General features: G+C 51.9%; 1 protein-coding gene across 6 annotated transcripts in view; it reads right to left on the minus strand.

The window, feature by feature from the left end:
• TRAF3 (TNF receptor associated factor 3) overlaps positions 1-2,882 on the minus strand; it is a 70,100-nt gene extending 67,218 nt beyond the window's left edge. For 4 of the 6 annotated variants that reach the window (XM_017807606.1, XM_017807605.1, XM_017807604.1 and 1 more), the window contains exons 1-2: positions 2,807-2,882; positions 2,124-2,179 (exon numbers count right to left, since the gene is read on the minus strand). The gene's annotated coding sequence lies outside the window, so the exon portion shown is untranslated. Of the gene's footprint in view, positions 1-2,123; positions 2,269-2,806 lie in introns of those variants that run through there. The other 2 variants (XM_017807599.1, XM_017807600.1) reach the window with 2 other exon arrangements.
• Between the last annotated feature and the right edge of the window lie 3,118 nt (positions 2,883-6,000).

Here is a 6,000-nt window from a genome sequence, read left to right on the forward strand (position 1 = left end):
AGAAAACGAAATGTTTGTGATTTGTCAAAATTAAATATACTGACTTTGGGCTTCCAGCAGGCACAGCTGGGAGACCAGTTATATTCTCTCTGCCAGCCCCTCACTACTGAAGTTTCTACATCACCATAGGGTAAAAAGTGTAAGATAAAACCGAGTTTAACTACAACGCTCTCTCTTGTGCTACAATCACACCTTTATTCTGCTGCACAAAACCACACAACTCTTCCTCACTTGGCTTCTTTTCCCCGTATCACATCTTGAAATCTCCAATTTCTCCCACCACTTCTGATATTCCTGAGCCATACACTAAAAATGCCAGGAGGTTTCAAATACAAGCATCAGATTCATGAAGTACCCAAAGCTTAAAAAAACAAACAAACAAAACCAAACCAACCCAAACTTAAGCCTTGGCAATTCTTTAAAGGAACTGTGCATAAGTGCACAGATACCTGAAACTAATGTGTAACGAGCAGTCTTCAGACATCATAAGATGCAGCACCTTCAACTAAGAAACATTATCACAATAAAAGAACCCGAAGAAATCCAGTTACTACATCATCTAAGATAGGAGACATCAAAATGTTTTATTCTTACAATATCTATTCATACAAAGCCAGTTTAGGATATTGGAGTAAGATTTAAGTCTACTTTATTTTTAAATTGCCTTTTCATCTGCAAAAGAACTATGATCAGCTACTTATCAATGTATTTATATTCCAGTGGTTTAACAACACAAGTTAAAAATTAAGATTTTTGGCTTTTTGTATTTTCAGCATTGCCATATCTACTAATAGAACAGCTGGACTTTGGTACTAAAAAAAGAACCCACATTCCTCTTCTAAGTCTTCATTATGGACAAGAACAGTGTAAAGTTCTACAATACAACAAGATCTTAAAATCATTTAAAAGACAAACCGTATTAGCATGGACTGGTAAGACTTTCCGAAGAATCTTTTGTCACTGATGCTAACTATTGCCATCTTAGAGTTTGCAAAGGTATCAACAGTAAATATTGTTACACGATGATCAAATTCTCTGAATCCCTACAAGAATGGCTTCTCAGAATCGGTATCATCAAACTTTAACACAGAAGGACTTCAGGAAAGCCTAAAGACTGAGTCATTTAGCACCCTCTTTTGATTAGAATTAATTTGCATTGCTACTGAATGAACTTTACGATTCTATTTTCTAGGTCCAGCTATTATTAGAAGCTTCTCATCAAGTCATATTTCGGTAAAACACCTACCATTCTCGTGTTGGAACAACACAACTTTTATAACCCCGTAGTGCTGCCTGCTTGCAATGCCCAAGCTCATGATACATCAGTGTTTCCGTTACCAAGCTTTACAAGGGGTTTCCCAGTTCAGACATAAAAAATTCTGATTCTGTCCAAAGGTTCAAGTATTTCTCATCTTAAATGAAGAGCCCTCTCCCTAATCACCATAAATAACAGTTAGATCCACATTAATCCATCTGCGGTATGAGTCAATGGTTCATTTTAAAGGACCAGATGCGGTATATGCTATAAATTCTTTAGTTCTAACCAACCATCAGTGTAGCCTTTAAATCTAGGCTTCTAGGCAAGTCAACAGCTATTTCAAATACAGATTTTTACGATTTCAAATTATACTATTTCATTTCTCTAAGCTAAACACTGAAGTACACCTTCACATTGTTCAATAAAGCTCCTTTTTGGTCTATGAGTGCAAGTTCAGATTAGTGCTCAGTGATGGTATGTGCACCCTATGGGACAAACCTGAAAGGAAAACCACACACTTCTACTGAAGAAATAAAAACCGCACAAATTACAATATACAAGGCTCAGTTAGATCTCAACAAGCCAGAGAAGTCTCGGACCCAAGGAGATGGCATATTTCAAATTGTATCATTGGAACTTCCCACATTTTACTACCACAGAAACAGAAAAAGATGAAAGATGCCCTAATGCGTGGTAAAGATCCATGCAGAGGAGCACATACAGTCCGTCACGTCACACACAAGCTCTGATCGGCAGAACATGAGATTACGCCTCTTAATATTAACAGAGTTTCTCTTGTTTTCTGCAGATAAATCAGATCTCAGGCACTCAAAGATACAAATAAATCAAGACGTAAATGCCTTACCTTCCTATTTTACAAGCCACTGCAGTTCTCAGATTATGAGTCAGTCATAGGTTCATCTGCAGAGGAATGACTCAGTATAAACTTTTAAACATTCGTTATTTTTCCCTGACCTACAACACGGCGATTCATTCAACGCGCTAAAACGCGGCGTCGCGAATCAGCGCACGAAATGAATGGCGTGAAAACAAAACACTTTTTTTCCTTTCCGCTCACGGCAGACAAGGCAGGCAGGCGGGAGGGCATAGCGCAGCGCCGGTGCGGGCAGGCGGGCTCGGTGAAAAATACAACTCCTCCCGCGGCGATGGGGGGCAGCTCCGGCGGCGGGGCGGGCGCGGCCCCATGGCCGGGCAGCGGCGGGGGCTCCGCCGCAGCGGCAGCCGGGGGGGCGCAGCCGGCTCCGCGCTCCGCGCCAGGCGCGGCGCTGCCGGCAGTGCCCCTTTAAAGGCCGTCGGCCCGCCCCCAGCACTGCATATGGAGGGAGCCAGGAGCGAGCGAGCCTTCTGCATTCAAACGACACATCAAACGCCGCAAGCGCCGCCGCGGCTCCCGGCTCCCCGCTCTGGCCTCGCCTCCCTGCCCTCCCCTCCCCGCACAGGCACACGCACCGCGGGGTGCGCGGCAAAGAGCGAGAGGCGCGGGGAAGGGAAAGGGGGAGGCGGGAATAAGTAAGTGAAAAGGGGCACCTGCAGAAAGCCCTGGAGTGTGAGTGCGTCCGGGCAGGAGAGGAGTCCGCGCCGCCCCGCCGCAGGCTGATCTGATCTATCCCCGGGCACCAGGCGCCGCCGAGGTCCCGGCACGGGCTGCGGGTGCAGCGCGCTCGGCTCCTGCCTGGCAGCAGATGCCTCGGTCAGCGCCGCGCCCCCGCCGGAGCGCCCCCGGCCCCCGCCGCCCGCCCGGCCCCGGCCCCCCGCCCGGAGCGCCCGAGCGCGGGCAGGCGAGCGCGGCCGGTGCCGGAGCCCCGCGCGGGAGCCTCCGCCACGGCGGCAGAGCAGCTCCCGCCCTCCCCTCCTCCGCCGCCCAGCCGAGCCGAGCCCAGCCGAACCGAGCCCCGCGGCCGCCCTACCTGCGAGCGTGTGCGGGGAGCGGGGCGGCGGGCGGCAGCCGGAGCCGGGCGAGGGCGACCGCCAGCCCGGCGGAAAGTCCCGACCGCTGTGCGCCGTCTCCCCCCGCCCCGCACTTCCTCTCCCGCCCGCTCGGGCTGGAAATCCCCGGCGAAGCCCGCTGCTCTCCCGGCTCCTCCCCACACACCGAGGGGCGGGCCCGGCACAGCCGCTCAGCGCGCAGGCGGCAGCCGGGGGCCGGGCTTGCCCTGGCCGCTGGCCCCGGCTGCACCTGATGCTGCCGTCACCCCCCCCTGCCGCGGGCACAACTCGGGGAAAGGGGCCCCGCCGCCCGCGCCCGGCGAAGGGGGAGCGGGGTGGGCTGAGGGGGCACGGAGTGTCCCGCTCCCGGCGCGGGGAGGTGCCGATGGAGTCGCGGGGGCTCGGCCGAGGGCGGGCGCTGTGTTGGGGCACTGGGGGAAGGAAGGGCGCGGGGGATGGCGCCGGGACGCGGGGCGCCGGGAGAGCGGGATCGGCGCGGCGCAGAGCCGCCCGCTGCCCCTGCTCGTCCCGGGGGAAGTGCAGCAGCCCCCGCTCGAAGGGGCGCCTCGAACACAACAGCCTTTATTAAACAAAGAAAATTCCACTGGGAAACACGGGAGGGAGGGAAAACAGCGGTGAGGAGCAGGGAGAAAAGTCTGGAAGAGATCGGGAAAGAGTAGCGAGGCAGAGCTGTTCGACCCCCCGAGAGGCCGATCCCGGGAGCCGCCGGCCGTAGGTGCCAACCCCGAGTCGCGGCGGGCAGGCAGGGGGTGTCTGCCCTGCCCGGCTTCCCGAGGGTGGCAGAGGCATCCGCGACCCTCCGCAGGAGACCCCCCGACGGCCCAAGGAACGTGTGGCTCCGGGCGGGCAGGTGAAAGAAACGCCCGTGTCGGGCTCCGCTCGTATCGCGGCGTGTCCCGACCGGGGCAGATGCCCGGACGGTATCAGCGGTCTCGCTTTTACGCGGGGGCATCGCTGGGTGGCTTGTCGTGTCCCCGCCGCCTCACCGGAATGTGGAGAGGGAAGGAGGGAGGGGTAGAGGCGGCTCTGGCGCAGAAGCGGCGCGGGGGCTCAGTCGGAGCCGGGGATGGGGGCTCAGCTGAAGCCGGAGGTGCCCAACCGGACCTGGGGATGGGGGCTCAGCCGGAGCCGGGGTCCGGGGTGGGCTGGAGGAATTTCCGCACAGGGGCCTTCGGAGCCCCGGGTGCAGCGATGTGGTTGGCATCCGGGAGAGCCGGAGCTGTAAGGAATGTGCGGAGCTGAACACGGAGAAATGTGTGGTGTTTGGCTAATTTCAGTGGGATGAGGTCACCGTCCTTTTCGGACGTTGTTTATCGAGGGATCACTAGGGAGGAACAGTTGGATGCGTGATCCTGAACGAACAAGCTTTGCGTCATAGTTGCCGCTTACAGCATCTCCACGCGTGCCGAAATCCATCCTGACCCTCCTCGGTCTTCATCCCCCGGCTCTTTATAACGCCCACGCCAACCTGCCCTGCAAACCCAAACATCTCTAGCTCGGCTGTGTCCTCCCTCACCAGCCCCTTAATCACGACTCTCGGCCGCACTGCTAATTCTCTCCTGTGTGCTGTTTTTCTCTTCATCCCACTTCTCTGCTTTCTCTCTTCCCCCCTCTCTCCCGCCTTTGCTGCTGTCCCCAGTCAAAGGCTGGCTTAGCTGTCAAGACAACTGCGGCTTTTGAAACGATACCACGAACCTGCGATCAGGAAGACAATCTCAGACGTATACCTTGAATGTTCCCATCACTTGTTCAAGATTGCTTACCTCTAAGGACTAGCAGAAAGGACTGTGCGCCAAGCCTGGATTTCTCCAGCGGCAGGGCTGCAAATAAGTTCTTTGCCACTCTTTTTGCTGTTGTATGTATGTCCTCTTGTTTTGCCCTAAAAAAATAGGAAACATAATAGGATTCTAGTGCCTGTAGCTCCAGCAGCTATACTAATGTAGTCTACCCCAAAAAGAGAAAACAAATTCTTATACAATTTAAAGATGTCAGAAGCCTTTCCACATTAAAAAATGTCTGTAGCCAAAGGGATTAAGTGTTGATCTAATGAAATATCTACCATTTAAATTGCTTTGTTGTGTTTTTTTCTTTTTCCATATCATGACTACAAAATTTTAAATATTTCTAATACAATTATTACAGCAAGATATGTCACCAATGTTTCATTGGCTTGTAATTTCACGTTATAAGCAATGCTGTGTCTCAAGGCTGCTGCAACATGCTGCACACCTTTGCTTGGCAGTAGTGTTTAGAATATAGTCATTGGAGGGGTACCTACTTAGAAGAACAGAAATAATAGTAAAGACCATGTAGTAACTCTGTATTTTAGTAAAATGGTTTGAAAATGTAAAATAATAGGACATTACATTGGAAAACAATATGAGAGCAAAGAATTAAAAATTAAAAAGTCCCCTGAGAGAAGGGTGGTAATCTCTTGCAAATTTGGACAGGGACGGTTATCTCCAAAAACTATGGGGAAGATATAGAAGAGCATGTGATTATGGGAAACATTTCTCAGCTACAGACTGGGAGGTACCACTGGGAAATGGTAGAGCTTAAATGTTCTCGAGTGTCGTAGAAACTCGATTTCTCAAGCAAACAGTCCATGAGAGAGAATGCTATTTTAGGCCTGGTATTAATAAGCAGCAAGGACCTTGTAGAAGGCCATAGTATTGAAACTAATCTTGAACCGAGTGATCACAAACTAATCCAGTTCATGTTAAACTGCAAGAGGAACAAATGCAGATATTTGTCTAAGATTTGGGATTGCAGAA

This window comes from Lepidothrix coronata, unplaced genomic scaffold (assembly GCF_001604755.1).
Source record: "Lepidothrix coronata isolate B3197 unplaced genomic scaffold, Lepidothrix_coronata-1.0 Scaffold19, whole genome shotgun sequence".
Taxonomy (NCBI): Eukaryota; Metazoa; Chordata; class Aves; order Passeriformes; family Pipridae; genus Lepidothrix; species Lepidothrix coronata.